This window comes from Odocoileus virginianus, unplaced genomic scaffold (genome assembly GCF_023699985.2).
Source record: "Odocoileus virginianus isolate 20LAN1187 ecotype Illinois unplaced genomic scaffold, Ovbor_1.2 Unplaced_Contig_29, whole genome shotgun sequence".
NCBI classification, from domain to species: domain Eukaryota; kingdom Metazoa; phylum Chordata; class Mammalia; order Artiodactyla; family Cervidae; genus Odocoileus; species Odocoileus virginianus.
Genome location: NW_027224346.1, coordinates 1,066,301 through 1,082,875, shown reverse-complemented (window position 1 = coordinate 1,082,875; position 16,575 = coordinate 1,066,301). Strand labels below are relative to the sequence as shown.

General features: G+C 42.3%; 1 long non-coding RNA gene across 2 annotated transcripts in view; it reads right to left on the bottom strand.

Moving 5' to 3' along the window:
* Nucleotides 1–5,934: 5,934 nt before the first annotated feature.
* The window catches only part of LOC110136595 (uncharacterized), a 39,272-nt gene continuing 28,631 nt past the window's right edge, over nt 5,935–16,575 (bottom strand). Inside the window, exons 1-3 of one of the 2 annotated variants that reach the window (XR_002313684.2) lie at nt 8,671–9,140; nt 7,508–7,657; nt 5,935–7,225 (exon numbers count right to left, since the gene is read on the bottom strand). This is a non-coding gene — a long non-coding RNA (uncharacterized lncRNA). Of the gene's footprint in view, nt 7,226–7,507; nt 7,658–8,670; nt 9,141–16,575 lie in introns of those variants that run through there. The other variant, XR_011486583.1, reaches the window with a different exon arrangement.

Below are 16,575 nucleotides of genomic sequence, written 5' to 3'. Positions count from 1 at the left end.
ACAAAGTTCTGGCACACAGGCACTGGAGAAAAGCCACTCTTATTGTTGCTGTGAAGGGGGTTCTGTTCCTATCCCTAGGGTCACTAGGGATAGGGTCACTGTTCCTATCCCTAAACAATGATAAAACATCTTTTCCTTCCTCATGAACACTTCTGGAAACTGAAACACCAAAGGCTAGAAGATGACTGCTCTCCAGTCTTGGACCAGGAAAGCTAACAGCAAATCTGACCTGTTGTATAAACCTGATATCAGATGTAGTTCCTGAGAGTTCAATTTCTATTTCAAAGAAATAATTGCAAGCAATTTTCCAGGAATGAGCTTTCCACCCACTTGCTAATTTAGACATGCCAATTCCTTCCTTAGGTAGAGTGCTTTAATGCTGACAGAACATTTTCATCCACAGTGCATAGCTGCTTTTGATTCTCACCACTGCATCCTTGTGTCAGTCAGCACAGGACAGCTCGTGCTCCATAACGAACCCCACAGTCTCAGGGCATTCACACAACAAACATGTATTTTCTGCTTGCTCTCCCATTACTCAGCTGGGAATCCACCCCATGTCACCTTCTCTGCAGCGTCCACACTGACCACACAACCGTCATTTGGAATATGGCGAGCACTGTGGCCAAGGGAAAAGAGCCACCAGGAGTGTTCTATTCTAGTGGGCAACGGGGAATCATCAGTGTAGAGAAGCAATGACTGAGTGTGGTGCTCAGTTGCTTCCCACAGCCAACTCTTTGTGTCCAACTCTTTGTGACCCTGTGGACCATAGCCCACCAGGTTCCTCTGTCCATGGGATTCTCTGAGCAAGAATACTGGAGTGGGTTGCCATTTCCCTTTCCAGTGGGTCTTCCAACCCAGGGCTCAAACTCTAGTCTCCTGAGTCTCCTGCATTGCAGGCAGATTCTTTACCACTTGAATCATTAGGGATGCCCAATGAAAGGAATGACTACCATCACGCTTACTCTACCCATTTTATTGGTGAGTTTAAGTGCTTTCTTAAAGTTCTCCAGGGAATTAGGGCAGAGCAGGGGTCAGGATTCTGGTAGTTGCTTCTCCCTGAGCTGCCCAAAGAAGACAACACTGGGAGATGAGGGCCCCACTCCTCTACTATCTCTCTCCAGCCTCAGCTAACCTGAACCCAATCTTTGTAATGCTACCCACTGGCTATCTCAAGGTCAAGGACTGACTGGTAAAAGGTCAAAGAGACTGACTTTCTGAAGTCTTTCAGGCATCAGGTGATCAGGGGAATTATGTTTTTAAGTGGTAGGTTGTGGGAAGGAAAGGCGTCCCTCCCTCTGGTTTGATAGAGGGAACTCTCTCGTTCCCAGAACCAAGCAGCAGTCTCCAGGCCGGAAGATGTTAACACCCTTTGTCCATATCACCAAATACGAGGGGTTGTCGAGAATCCTGCAGCTTCTACCCAGCAGTGTCCTGGAGCCCACTCACGTCAACCTGCAGGAACCGATTGTGTGTGTTTTTCCCCGGTTCCACAGTCAGCACAACGGTGGCTTCAAACTGGCCTTGGCAGGAATATTTATACCACAGAAATTGGAGGAGTTGTTTAAGTCAGGGCTTTTTTTCTCCCAGATTGCTGGTTGTTTAACAACAGCTTAGCACATCGCAGCACACCACTGAACTCTTCACTCATGCTCGGCTTTCCTTCATGTTGTTGCATGCCTTGTGGGCATACGTGGAACCCTGAGGACCGGAAAGCATCTTTGAGGAGAGGGGCTCTGCTTTGTCCCTTGTAAAGTTCTTTCCCCTTCCCTGGTACACACTTACATGGCCTTTACTGTTTGCCAGCCCTGTTCTAATCACCATATGTATAAAGTCTCTAATCCCTGTGAGGAAGGTGCTATTGTTTTACAGATGAAGAAACTGAGGCCCAGAGAGGGGAGGAAACTTGTCTTAGGTCACAGAGCAAGCAAGAAGCGATGCCAGGATTTCCACCCAGGAAAGTCCAACTCCAGCATCCCTGTTTGTAGTAACCACACTCTACCGACCCTCAGAGCACATAACAGAAGAAGAGGAAGTTCTTAATTAAGAAATCACATTAAGGGGAGGGCGGTGGGAGGGGGTTCAGGATGAGGAACATATGTAAATCCACGGCTGACTCACATCAATGTATGGCAAAAACCACTACAATATTGTAAAATAATTAGCCTCCAACTAATAGAAATAAATGAAAAAAAAAATGAAATCACGTTAAACACCATTTTTTTGAATATCCATGTGAATTACATCTGGCAACCACACAGTTAAAGTGGACTTTTTTCCACTAATTTAACATTCATTTATTGCATGCTGGCTGGACGCCAGGCTCTGTGGTAAGTCAGGGAAAGGACACAAGGATGTGGCCAGTAAGAGGTAACATTTATTGTGCTCTCATTAAACAGGCACCCTGGCAGGTCCTAAGGGGCGACCAAAAGATGATCATGACAACTGATGATGGTGACAGCAGTGGGACTCACTGTCATTTAAATGCTTAATAGCCACATACTGTGCTGAGTACCATTACATTTCAGTTTTGCTATATCTTGTGAGACAAATATTTTGCACTTCATGCCCACTGTACAGTTGAGGAAAATGGACAGCCACGGACATGTCAGGAGCCATGTGTGTGCATGTTCAGTTGCTCAGTCATGTTCGGCTCTTTTGACCCCATGGACTGTAGCCCACCAGACTCTGCTGTCAATGGGATTCTCCAGGCAAGAATACTGGAGTGGGTTGCCATTTCTTTTTCCAGGGGATCTTCCCAACCCAGGGATCAAACCTGAGTCTCCTGCGTCTCCTGCATTGGTAGGCAGATTCTTTATCACTAAGCCACCTGGGAAGCCTGTCAAAAGCCATACAGCCCATCAGAGCTCACCCAGGAAACTCTGACAACACTTTACAAAGGAAGGAAAGTTAGTTAGACTCTGGGGTTTCTCTCCACCACCTTCTGACGACAGCCAGGTAGTTCTCTTTGCTCCAACTCAATCCCTAATGTTTACATCTCATCCTTCAGGAGATCTTTTGCGTTGTCTATCTAACACTCCTTGAATATAGATACAGTGAGAGGAGGCCCAAAAACCAAAAGAAAAAAAACTTTTCCAAGCACTTTTGTAAGAAACATGAATCATTAGCATTCTGAAGAAGCCTACAGTAAGCATAGATGTGCTTGATATTCATTGAGTTCAACACACAGTGCCAATGAGACCAGAAACTCATAACGTGCTCAGTAGGGAGCTTAAAACCAAAGCAAGGGCCTCTTCTTACCGGCTTTGTAACTAGAACCTCCTATGGGAAACAGTATGAATAAACCTTTGAACTTGGAATTATCAAAGTTACCTTTGAAATGAAGTGTTACTATCAAATAGAGTGATAAAATTTTAAACAAATATGCTATAACTTATACAACTCTTTGAATGTTTTTTCTTTAAAGATATTACTGTAGAAGGTTACTCTCTTGTTCACCAAATAGTGTTATCACTTAAAAGTATATTGGTAACACTATTTTTAGAGGGTTTTTTTCTGGTTTAATCTAGGAAATACACACATAATGCAACCGTGTGTGTGTGTGTGTGTGTGTGTGTAGGGAGTGTTACTATGCAGCCCATATTTCTGGTTCAATTCAATCACTTGTTCTACTGAGTATATTTGGTTCCAAATGACTCTGCTCTTTCTAAAAATAAATGTCACCTGCCACAGACATTGTAATCACTTAGGAGGGCCAAAATAATATACCTGGAGCGCCACAGGGCAACTCAAAAAAAAAAACAGGACTCCAAAATGACTTGAGGAATCACTTCATCAGTTTTGATTCATTCACTCAAGGTGAATGCTTTGAGAATAAATATACTCAAATGTATGGTTTTTCTTAAGTACTTTTATTCCACTACTTTCAAAAAGATTCGAAGCATTTGTTGATAATTTAAATTGTTACGTGAGTTTATCCTGGCATTTCATTGACTTAATTTCTGGGAAACGCTTGCTTTTGCTCAAATGAGAAGGAAAAAGATGAAGTTTTATATTGAAGGGCATCAAAAGGAAATACTAGGAGAAAAAAGATCATTAAAAAATAGTTCATTTAAGGGACTTCCCTGGCGGTCCAGTGGTTAAGACACTTCCATTGCAGGGGGTGTGGGTTTGAACCCCTGGTCAGGGAACTAAGATTCCCTCATGCCATGCAGCACAACCAAAAGATAGAAAATAAAATAGAATAACATTCGTTTAAATATAAATTGAATATACTAAAGTAATATATAAAAAGATATGACAAATGGAGTAAGGGGAAATTATTTTAAATCCTTACCTTACTGAACAAAACAAAATAGAGACAAATGAAGGCATGAAATATAAATAGACTATAATTACAATAACAAGTGTTGGAGAAATGGAAACATTGCTGATGAGATGAAAAACAGCACAAGCACTTTGGAAAACGGTTGTTTCTTTAGAAGTTAAGCATAAATTTATCAACTGACCCAGTCATTCCACTCATAGGTATCTATTCAAGAGAAATAAAAACATAGGTGCAAAGACTTGTATATGAACATTCACAGCAGATTTTTCATAACAGTCAAAAAGTAGAAATAATCCAAATGTCCATCAAAGGATGAATGGATAAATAAAATGTGGTATGCCCATCAATGGACTTATTATTCAACTATAATAGAGAACAAAATACTGATATGTGCTAACTATGGCTAAACTCTGAAAACAGACCAAGTAAAAGGAGCCAGTCATGAAACACCACACAATGTATAATTCCATTTACATGAGATGTTGACTATAAGGCAATGCATAGAGGCAAAAATAGACTGTGCTTGCCCAGGACTAGGGGCAGGAATGAGCAGTGACTGCAAATGAGCATGAAGTTTCCATTGGGTGATAGAAATGTTCCAAATTTAGAGTCCAGTGAGGTTTGAACAACTCTGTAAATCATACACTTAAGAAATAAATTTGTGATATATAAATTAGACCTCAATAACACTATTGAGAATAAATATATAACTAATGACTTTACCTTCTATTTCTGGGTCCCAAGTTTAAATTCAATATAAAAAGTAACAAATGTATGATAAATATAATACATCAAAATAAAAATAGAATGCAAATAATTAACTGATAATAACATTTATCACACATAAGACAAAAATTTATTTAATTAGTATATAAAGATTTCAGGGACTTCCCTGGTGGCCCAGTGGTTAAGACTCTGTGTTCCCACTGCAAAGGGTCCAGGTTCAATCCCTGGTTGGAGAACTGGCTCCTACATGCCCCAACTAAGAGTTTGCAAGGTGCAACTAAAGATCGTGCATGTGGCAATGAAGATCCAGTGCAACTAAATAAATATATAAACAAATATTTTTTAAACGATTTCATACAAACCTTTGATAAAAAATGGTGAGATCCCAAAATATAAATGGGTGAAGGGTACAAACAGACTAGTTCATCCTTCTCTTTGAAAAATGACTAGTAAACTTACCCAAAAAATGTATTCAATCCTATGACTAACCAGAAAATGTAAATTTGAAAAACTATGATTTTCACCAATTCAAATAGAATTTTCCAGAAATGTAATATCCCATTTTTACTGGAATTACATAATACTGGTCTATGTATGGAGAGACAAATCCTCTTGTGTCTTGTTGGATTGACTATAAATATGGACACTCCTTTAGGAAAACAATTCTGCCATTTGTCTCAGAAGGCTGCAAAATATCTATAACCTTTGATTAAATAATTCTACTATAATTATATGATTCTAGCTTAAGAAAATAATTTAAGATATAGAGAAAAAAGTTTATGTACAAAAATATGTTCAGGTAGATAGTATTTATCATAGTAGATAACAAAACAACAGCCCAACTGTTCAACAGTCGGAGAATGTTTAAGCAAACTATTCTGGGACTTCCCTGGTGGTCCAGTGGTTGATAATCTGCCTGCCAATGCAGAGGACATGGGCTCGATCCCTGGTCCCAGAGGATGTCACATGCCACAGGGCAACTGAGGCCCTGTGCCCCAACTGCTGAAGCCTGTGTCCCTGCAGCCTGTGTCTGCATCAAGAGAAGCCACTGCTACGAGAGGGCCGTGCCCCACAAGTGGAGAAAAGCCAGGGCAGCCACAGAGACCCCGTGCAGCCAAAAATAAATCAACTAATTAACAATTAATTAAAAACAAAAGCAAACAAAAAAGCTATTCTGCATTCATACAATGCAATGCTATGGACCATTAAAATATTTATGGAAAACTTGATAATAACATGGGAAATATTCACATCATCATGCTCAGTGGAAGAAAACCCCATCAGTACACAAATTAAGTGGAAAAAAAAAAATCACACCAGGATACAGTATCATTTAAATTAGTAAAAAATGTGCGAAAAGAAGATTGGAAGGAAATATACTAAAGTGTTAACTGTCACCACCTCCAGGTGAGTGAAATTTCCAAATATGCATCGTAGTAATACTTTTCTGGTTAGAAAACATAACCTACTGCTGTTCTTACAAAGGGAATCTTCAAAGGCAGCTATCCCAGGATACCTCACTGCCTATATTTTGAAAGTCATCAAAACCTTATCTATCAAAAATTGGTACTGGATTGACTGACCCAGTGATTTGATGTGATACATTAAAATTGAATTCAATGGACAGAACACTGCACTGTCTATTATTCACATGCCTTTTAAACCAACTTACTGATAGGTTGGCAACAGTAAGTTATTTTGCAAGGAAAAAGTTAGTAAGTCATTTGCCCACTGGGGCTGTCCACTATTATTCATGACCTGGGTGTTACATTCAATGATGACCCAGCAGAGCAATCTCTATCTATCATATATCAAAAGCAACCATGCAATTAAGTCAATTCAGGCCCCAAGTCAGTCAGTTCAATGAGACAAATAAGGATTTTTCTTTTAAATGTCAGTTGGCATCATGTGAAGCGAAATTGACTGACTAACTAAAGATCTCAGTTATGAACTGATTTGCAAAGTATTCTGAGCATGCCAAGCTTGCAGCCATTTTGCTTAAAGTACAGCCTGTTTTCAGCAACACTATCTCACCAGAGCCAATAAACATTTTTTTAAATCTACTATAATTATCAAGGTACAAATGTTTCCATGCTGACTGGAAACCACCCTGAGTGCAGCCTAAATGAACTGTAGGAGTGAAAGGAGACAGCCTCCAGCCTTACCTCGGAGCAGAAATTCTGAGGAAAATGGGTCTTTCAGATCTGACTTCTAAAGGAAAAGCAAAAAGAGCAGTTTCTGACAAAAGCTACCCTGCTGACATCAGCCACAAGTCCCACTCCTGTTTCCCATTACACATTTACAAGTGGCTATTACAGACCTCAACGCTGACAGCAGTTTCCTTAGAGCTGGAGACCCTCGTGTTGTGATTATTGTTTCTGTTCCTTTCTACCTTCTCTGACTATAAACACTAAGCTAGAAATATCTGTTTTATTAGACCTTCTTAAGAAAACAGGGCACAGCCCCAGTCCAAAGTGGACATAAAGCACTCACCATAGAGAGGTGAGGGATTCAGGGTCTGCTTCCAGCAATTCCATTTACAGGAGGACCTTGGGCAAGTCACTCCCCTGGGTTGCTGTGCAGGGTATGAAAAACAGCAGGTCTGATGAGTTCCAGATTCAGTACTACTATAAGCCAGGTCATCTGAAATGCAAACGAACATAAAGAAACAATTGGTAGAAATGCATAACTAAGCTCATAAGAAAGTAAGGGAAATTCTCAGAGGACCCCTCCTCCAAATGAAGTGAGAGAAGAAACTCAGAATTTTTAAAGAGTGGTGAAGCCGAAGTTGCCTCGGGTTGTTTTCTGATATTCACTCATCAGAAAGATGAATGTGGCCTTGGGCCCTTGAAAAATATCAAGTCTAAAGGCAGATGCTTCCTTCTGCCACCCCACTTCCATGAATTAAGTTAGATCTCCAAAGGGCTACCAACACTTTTAGGAAAAGGGTGAAAGACAACAATAAAAACAAGAATAAAGCTGCTGCATGAAGGCAGAACTATGGCTATGGGTCAAAGGGGAAGTGATTTCCCCTGAGAACTTGTCACTTAAAGCCAACCTGTACTCACTCATTCACTCATTAAATATTTCTTGAACGCTATGTGCCAGGCTGTGAGCTAGATATTGGAGATATAGCAATGAACAAAACAGATAGGCCCCACCTTGAAAGAGATTATATTCCAATAGTGGGAGACAGACAATAAACAAACATGCAGATCAGACAGTGACAAATGCTAGAAGAAAAATAAATAAGGGGAAGGAGGCTAATGAGTAACTAAATAGGGGAGAAATTTTATCTAGTTGGGTGAAGAAAGTACCCTGAGAAATGTAACACCTAAGTAAGACCTGAAAGGAGTGAGGGAGTGATCCATGCAGACATTAAAACAAAGTGCTCTCTAAGCAGAAGGAACCGAAAATGTAAAGGCTCTCCTAAGCCAGGCCTGAGGAAGACAGAGGCGGGGATCTGGGGCAGAGTAATCAAAAGAAGAGTGTAGAAGATGGGGGTGGGAGGCGTGGAGAGAGACAGCAGGCGGCCAGGTGACAGAGATGCTTGAGGGTGAACTGTTCACTTGGAAATTATTCAAAAAAGCTGGAAAGACCGTGAGGGGTGAGTTAACATGTAGAAGGCTCAACAAAATGCTGTGTGGAGAACATACCATAGAAAGGCACGTCTAGAAGCTGGCGCGCCAACTGACACAGCAGGTCAAGCAAGAGGTGGTGATGACCCAGAAAACTCGGAGCCATGGTCTGAATGCTTGCGCTCCTCCAAAATCCACATGCTGAAACCCTGATCCCCAAATCTGACGGTATCATAAGATGAGGCCTCTGGGAGGTTCTTAGGTCATGAGGGCAGAGTCTTCATGAACGCAATTAGTGTTCTCATCAAAGAGATCCCACAGAGCGCCCCCAGCCCCCTCTACCAAGTGAGGACACAGGCAGAGGATGCCAGCGATGGACCCAGATGAGGGCTGGTTCACCAGAAAACAACCAGGCTGCTGCCTCGATCTTGGTCTTCAGCCTCCAGAACCGTTAGAACACATCTCTGTGGTTCATAAGCCACTCAGTCTGTGGAATTTTGTTGTAGCAGCCTGAGCAGAATAGAACACTTGATGTAATGAAGATGGCAAAAAATGGCCAGACTCTGGAAAGGAAAGGATTTCCATATTGATTAGAAGTGCATTGCGAGAGAAAGACAGGCTCAAACATGATTTCTAGACTTGTGGCCTGGTTAACAATAAGCAAATAACAAGCCCTAACACCCAGATTGTTACTTTAAACATTAATACCATTTCCCAGAATTCTGGAGAAATGGCTGATTCCAAGTCTGTGACATAAAATGTATAAAAAAGAATCTAGCACTTCTTGTCACACCAGAAAATTAAGAAGCTTTTGGAAAATGTTACAGATGGGTCAAAAGGATGCACAAACCAACTTAAATAGGCTCCCAATGGCCAAAGGTGGAAAAATTGTGCATCAATAGATTTAATAGCTGCAATGGATTGAAATATCAAATACATTTTAAATGTGATAATAAATTTCAAAATTCACCGGTCATATCTAGAGGACACAGGGTATCAATGTGTCCCTTTGAGTAAATAAGACCAAATCAAGCAAACTGAATCTACTTACAAAACTGTATCTTGGGATGCCAAATAGTTGATGAGGAGAAGGCTTTCTTTATAGAAGTATCCTAACTAATAAATGAAGTGGGAGCAATAGAATTTTAATACTTTAACACCATAATTGAATAATGAATCTAGGTAATAATCATTAATGGCTGTTGTTAACATCACTTAAAGAAAATAGGTAACTGGATATTAATAATACATGCTCTCCGATGGGTGGAAATACAATACATTGCCTGATGCATTCTTGTCAAAAAAATTAAAGCTAAATGTGAACAGCTCTCTAGATCTTACCACCAATTTACAGGAAATAGAGGCTTCTGTGAATCATGCTGATTGACACATTGGAATGCAATCAGCAAAAACCAGCCTGTGCAAACAATACAGAATAAATGACTTGATTTCTTCAACAAAGACACTGTAAAGAACAAGATGAGAGACAGAGAGGAAATCTATATAGCAAGAAAGACTTCCGAGTTATATCAAACAATTGTAATCTATGAGTCTTATTTGAATATGGATTTGAAACAAATAAATGCAATTATAATTTCTGGCATACTCATGGAAAAAATGTTTTAATCTGCCAATACCAAGAGTAAGCAAGGCTGTGGTATAATTAAAACCCTTCTACACTGCTTGTGGGAGTACAAACTGACACAACCACTTACTAGTCATCAACGAGGGCACTCAAAGCTGTACATGCCCTACAAATGAGCCTCCTACTCTAGCTTTATGCCCTGGAGAAACTCTCGCCTGTGGGCAGCAAGAGACAGTATGGGAGTGGACACAGTAGCAAAGTTGGAAGAGTAAGAACCCCCTACCCAAATGTCCAGTCACAGCAGCAAAACTAAAGTATGGTATATTCATAAAAAGAGATATCATATATCAGTGAAAAATGAGTCAACAGTTACCTGTATACATGGATAAATTTCACATCACATTGCATATTTTAGAATACTACATAATACCATTATGTATTAAGAATAATAACATTTATATGAAGTTCAAAAGCTTACAAATGTAAACACTGTATTAAGGTTTTAAGTGTGTTTGATGGCCTTAAAAGGCCCGACACAGGCTGGACAGGTCTATAGGCAACAAAACCACACAAATGATAAAAGGGAAATGCAGCCAAGGGTCTACCTCAAGGCCAGAGGGTGTGAGGTTCTGGATTAGGGAACTGATGCACAGCACCTTCAGGTACCACTTCTCAAACTGGCTGTGGACATATGTGAATTTGTTGTATTATTCTTTATACCATATACATATATTTCAATTATCTTATGTGTAGACAACATTTCAAATTTTTATAGAGAGGGTGAACCAAATGACTAAAACCCTTCCTAACACTTAAAATTCAACTCATGTGATGTCTCATTTCCCTCATTTTCCTCTTGGGAAAAATAATAGCAACTATCTCAAAGGATGTGGTGAAGATTAAATGAGTTAATGCATATAAAGTGCTTGGATTAAAAGCACGGGGAAAAAAAGAAAAAGATTTAGGACTAGTAATGAATATATAAATGCTCCATTATTTATAAAGAAAGGGTGACTCTGAAATTCATAAATCTGAATAAAGTGTGCACGAACCTTTCGGATGTGTTTGAAGAGATGATCTGTGTGCACCAGTGCCATATAACTTTAATATACTAATAATATCAATTATGTCCAATTAAATCCTATCATCTCTTTATTTTAATGCCAAAATAAATAAATAAATAAAGTGCTGGGATGAGAGCCAGACATATATGAAGACACATTAAGTACTCAATAAATATAACTCCAACTATTACCATCAGCCTCCTATTGATCACCAGAACTGCCAGGAGAACACATCTTTCATCTTAAAATGGAGAGGAATTATTAAAATCCCAAACAAAGGAGGCTGTAGTGGAATAATATTTTGTATTGCTGCCTGCAGCAGCCAAGCAAGGGCCAGCCAGGGAAGCCCTCCTCATCCTTTCTCCGCCCCTGGCTGGCCTGATGGGAACCACAGGCTGGGTCCAAAGGCTTATGCCCTGAAGAGTCAAGACAGCTCATGCTGAGAATGCAACTGGCCAAATATTCTCAAGAAGCCTGGAGATAGCCATGTCTTCCGGCTTAAAGGTGATGACCTCATTTAAAACCATCTGTCCAACCTGCCCCAGGCCTTTTAAGCCAGTCAGACAGACACACTCACCACCGTGACTGGGCATTCCCCATTACTCCTGACCTGTACTTTACTCAGTCTTGTCTGTACCAAACATGAACCCTTGACTCCATGATTCTAGCTTGTCCCAGGTTCTGGACTTGGTCCTGTTCTTAGCCTCCCTATCATTCATGCTACAGTTTTTCCTATCAAACTACAGCTTGTCTGGCCCTGCAGTGCTTCCCCTTCTGCAATGCACTGAATGGAAGAATATTCTCTGGTTCCAGGCCCAACACTAGTGGGTTTGATAAAATGCTTTTGGTTGCAAGTAACAGCAACCCCAAGTTGACATAAACAATCAAAAGATGGTATTGGCTCAGTGATTAAAAACTAGTCACAGGGTGAGTTTCGGTGGCCAAATCATGGCACCAGAGGCACAGTTTCTTCTCCTCTTGTCTCCTGTGGTACCTGCTTCATCCTTAAAGCTGACTCCCTGCATGTTTGCAAACTGGCTGGAAGCAGCTACAGGGGCTGTGTGTTCCCTTCTTTATGTCTAGCAGAAAGGGAAAACTCTCTCCCAGTAGCTCTCTTAAAAATGAAGCGTCTTCTTTCCTAAAAGTCTCTAGAGAAAAAAATTTTTGCTCATTGGTCTAAATTGGGTGGTGTGTCCTGAACTAGGCACTGTGACCAGGGGTGGATCTTCTGGCTGGGAATTAGATGACAGAGCCTGAGGAGATGTGTCTGGGGGTGGAGGCTCCTCTCCCAGAGCACAGGAGCTGCTGGAAGAGGCATGATGCCTGGGCCCTGCTTCACCCTCACCCCACATCCACCTCTGCTCTGCTCTGTGCCCTTGGGGCACACCCTTCGCAATGCACCACCCCAGCTGTCCTGCTCCCTGGCTTCTAGTTGGATTTGACCCCAGGAACATCAGCGGAAGATCTGAAGATGGGAGGAGAACAGGGCAGGAGTGACTGTCCCCCCAGCTCGCTCCCTGCTGTGCTGTGGTTCTAACAGAGGCTGTGCTCCTCTGGAGGGACATCCCCTGGAGGGCGCCCCCCAACACTTCCAGCTCTAGCGGTTCCCTCCCTCCCCCCCAGGCCCAGCGGTGGTAACAGCTCCCATTGTCACCTGCCTCTTAGTGCTCCACTGTCCCCTGCCCACCCCATCTGTGTAACCAGCCCCTTCACTAAACCCTGGAGCGCGGTCATGTGTCTCCTTCCCTGGTCAGGCTACCACAGCATCTGAGTGAAGACTGGGACAACATTCCCAAGAGGAAGGGAGGACAGATGCCAGGCAGCCCCAAACCACAAATACCCACAATTCTTGTTCCCCCTTCTGCCACCCCACTAATGGGAAACAAGAAACTGTCCCTTCATGGTTTCCAACAGATAATTCACTATTCTAGCTTGTTATTCTGCTATGGATTGCATATGATATGAACAATATTTACATACACACATACACACACAATGGGAGTTTTGTCTCTTTCTAGAGAAATGCTCTCATCACTCCCTGAATGCTAAGGACTTCAGGTTGCTTCATGAGCTCAGACAGAAAAGTGCTTAAACCATCAGACCTGCTGTTCCTGCCAACAAACGCCGTCGGATGGCTCAGAGCACGTTTCACTGAACAATCAGAAGATGAAAGACAGAACAACAGGAGAGGTGGGAGGGAAGGGAACCTCAGAATAAAGACCTAAATGAGCTATTTCTGGTGCGGACAAGTCAAGGACAGGTGAGGCTGAGCCACTCCGGGGGAGGGGAAACATATAGGAAAGGGGGCACAAGTTGTGGGGACCTGGGGTCTGTTACACAGGAGAATTCCTACTGAGTAGAAAAGGTGTCCAGATACAAGAGGGAGGAGTACAGCAAAAGATGGGCTCAGGGCTGTGGAGAAATCTCATTCCCAAGTCACCCACCCCTACCCCTTCAGGAAGAATGAGCCCTTAGAACTGGTCTAACTGGTTGTCAACTGAGACGAATTGAAGAGGAAACACTTCTGGGCTTTGTCATGGTGAATGTAGGTCTACAGGCGTGTGTGTGTGTGTGTGTGTGTGTGTGTGTGTGTGTGAGAGACAGACAGACAGACAGACAGACAGAGTTCCCATCACCCATTACGTTCTCCTCTCCCCGCTCATCCTCTCTGCCGCAGCGTGAGCGTGCTTTCCTGGGGGAGCCCACCTCCATTCCCTGGCCCCATCCTGACATCTGGGGAAGGACACACACACACACAGGGCCCTACCCCTGGCATCCCACCGCACAACAGCTGTTCTGGCCACGTAAGAAGCATGGGGTTCACCGGTCATTCTCCACAGGAACAAAGCGCCAAGGACGCAGAGATAATCGTATCAAAGGGATTCAACTTCCTAGATGACCTCACTCCACAGATCTGCAGAGAACAGATAAGCATCTCAGGGCCCTGGCAGCAGCCCCTCCAGGAGAGGAAAGGGCTAGGAAGCTGACTTTCCGCAGGCTGTGCTGCCTTCCTTGACCCAGGGACAGGCCACCTGTGGCCTCCAAAGTCAGGATGCCCCATGTCAACTCCTGCCAGCTCCACAAGAAAGGCGACGAGGGCCACGCTACCCCCAGGGTAAGGCCTCCACTGACCCCACGGGGGCCCCGGGAGCCTTTCCTTCTGCGTCCCCCCAACAGAGATTTCTCATATTTTCATTCAAATGAATTTGTATTTCATTTCTGAACTTTTTCTTTCTTTCATGTTCTCAGAATATACAGCATAAAAATAAAAGAATAGGTTAAAAAAAAAGTATATCTCAGAACATAATTTGTGAGCCTTATAGTTATAATTAGCAATAGAGGAAATGAAATGATGTTTCCAAGCATTTATTTAGTCATTATCCCGATATATTTTTTTTTAATTCTTTCTGCACCAGACACAAATTCAAGCCTAGGAGACAGAAAGTTAACACACGTCCCCTGTTCTGGAAGAACTCACAGCTCACAGATTTGTTGGAAGTCATAGACACTTAAACAAAGGGCTATTTAAGTGCTCCAAAGTCATTTTACCCCTAAGAATTCTACTAATATTGTATTAAATTATAAATCAGCCAGAGGAAAAATCAGTTATCAAAGCTTTGTTTTATAGTGCTCAATGCTGGCCCCAGGATTTGTTAATTAATCCAATACTCCTGCCTACAATCAACTGCCTTGTAGTTTCTGGAACATGCAAAGATTCTAAATTCTTACTAATAGGGTAGCCACTTGCCACCTGTGGCTGCTGAGCTCTAGAAATGTGACTAGTGTGACTGAGGAATAGACATTTAAATTTTATCTAATTTTAATTAATTTAAATAGTCACCTGCAGCTGGTGATTTCCAATCTGCATATCACGGTTCCAGAATTCTAGTCCTATTTAGATCTGAATAGATTTACCAAAACCAGTGAAGATTGAAATCAAGTAACCCACCAATGGGCCTGTTCAACGAGGCATTAATAAATCAACTGCCTGCCCACCTGGACTCATCCGACCTTGAATGTCTGGAAGAAAATGAACCTGTTACTCAGTTGGAGCAGAAAAGGAGGTAGAAAGTGTAACCATGAAGCAAGGTTAAGCACCTAAAACAGAAGACCGGGGTGGGAGGGGCAGAACACCACCAAGCAGCTGAGTGTCAAAAAGCAGAACTAAAGCAGGTTCACACTCAAGTCAAATTTATAAAAAATTGAGATATTAATCAACATAATATAATTCAAAACCCATTCATTGACAACCCTCCTTCCATCAAGAAATGTCTTTCTGAATGTTTCTTGTGTGCTCAGCACCAAACAGGAATTATTAAGACATCTACGGCAACATCAAACCCTGTCTTAAAGAAGTTGAAATTCTTGCATGAAAAGACCAGACTCATGCATACAACAGTGAGAAAACTATACAAGACAGTATCCAGTGAAGCACTGAGGGTATTTAACTTAGCCACAGTTACAACTGTGGGCTTTCTGCTGGCTCAGAGGGGAAAGAATCTGCCCACAATGCAGGAGACACGGGTTCAACCCTTGGGTTGGGAAACCCCCTTAGAGAAAGGAATGACTACCCATTCTAGTATTTTTGCCTGGAAAATCGAGACAGAGGAGCCTGGAGTGCTACATACAGTCCATGGGGTCGCAAAGAGTCAGACACGACTGAATGACTAACACACACACACACACACACACACACACACACACACACACACACGGTAAGCACCAGTTAACTAAGTGGAGAGGAAGGGAGGGGTGAGTGAAGACTGCAGTCACGTCTTTATGGGCAAGGGGAGTTTCAAGGTGGGCTTTCTGCAACTCTCAGGACTCAACTAAAGTCAGTCTGGCCTCCACCCATCTTCAGCAGCATCCTCATCAGACAACCCCACACCAGTTTTTGCCAACATGAAGTTGTTTCCCAATTTGCTCGCCATCTCTAACTCTGAGCCACTGTATACACAGAACCACTGGTGGACCTACTGGGACCCCCAGCGCTGGAGTCACAGACAGACCTCTGCTTGCATCCCAGCCTCTCCAAGTCCTGGCTGGGGGACCTCAGTCAAATTCCTTAACCCCCTCCAAGCCCTGATTTCCCCAGATGTAAAATGAGAGTTGGAGAAGGAAATGGCAACCCACTCCAGTATTTCTGCTGGGAGAATCTCATGGACAGAGGAGCCTGGCGGTCCATAAAAGCTGGACACAACTGAGTGACTGAACAGCAGCAGCAACAAGAATCAGAGTAATATGACCCACGATAGGGTTTTTGTGATAACTGAGATAAATAAAAGCCTTACAAACAACTTTAAAAAAGACCCCTGCTTTTCATACTTTGACTGA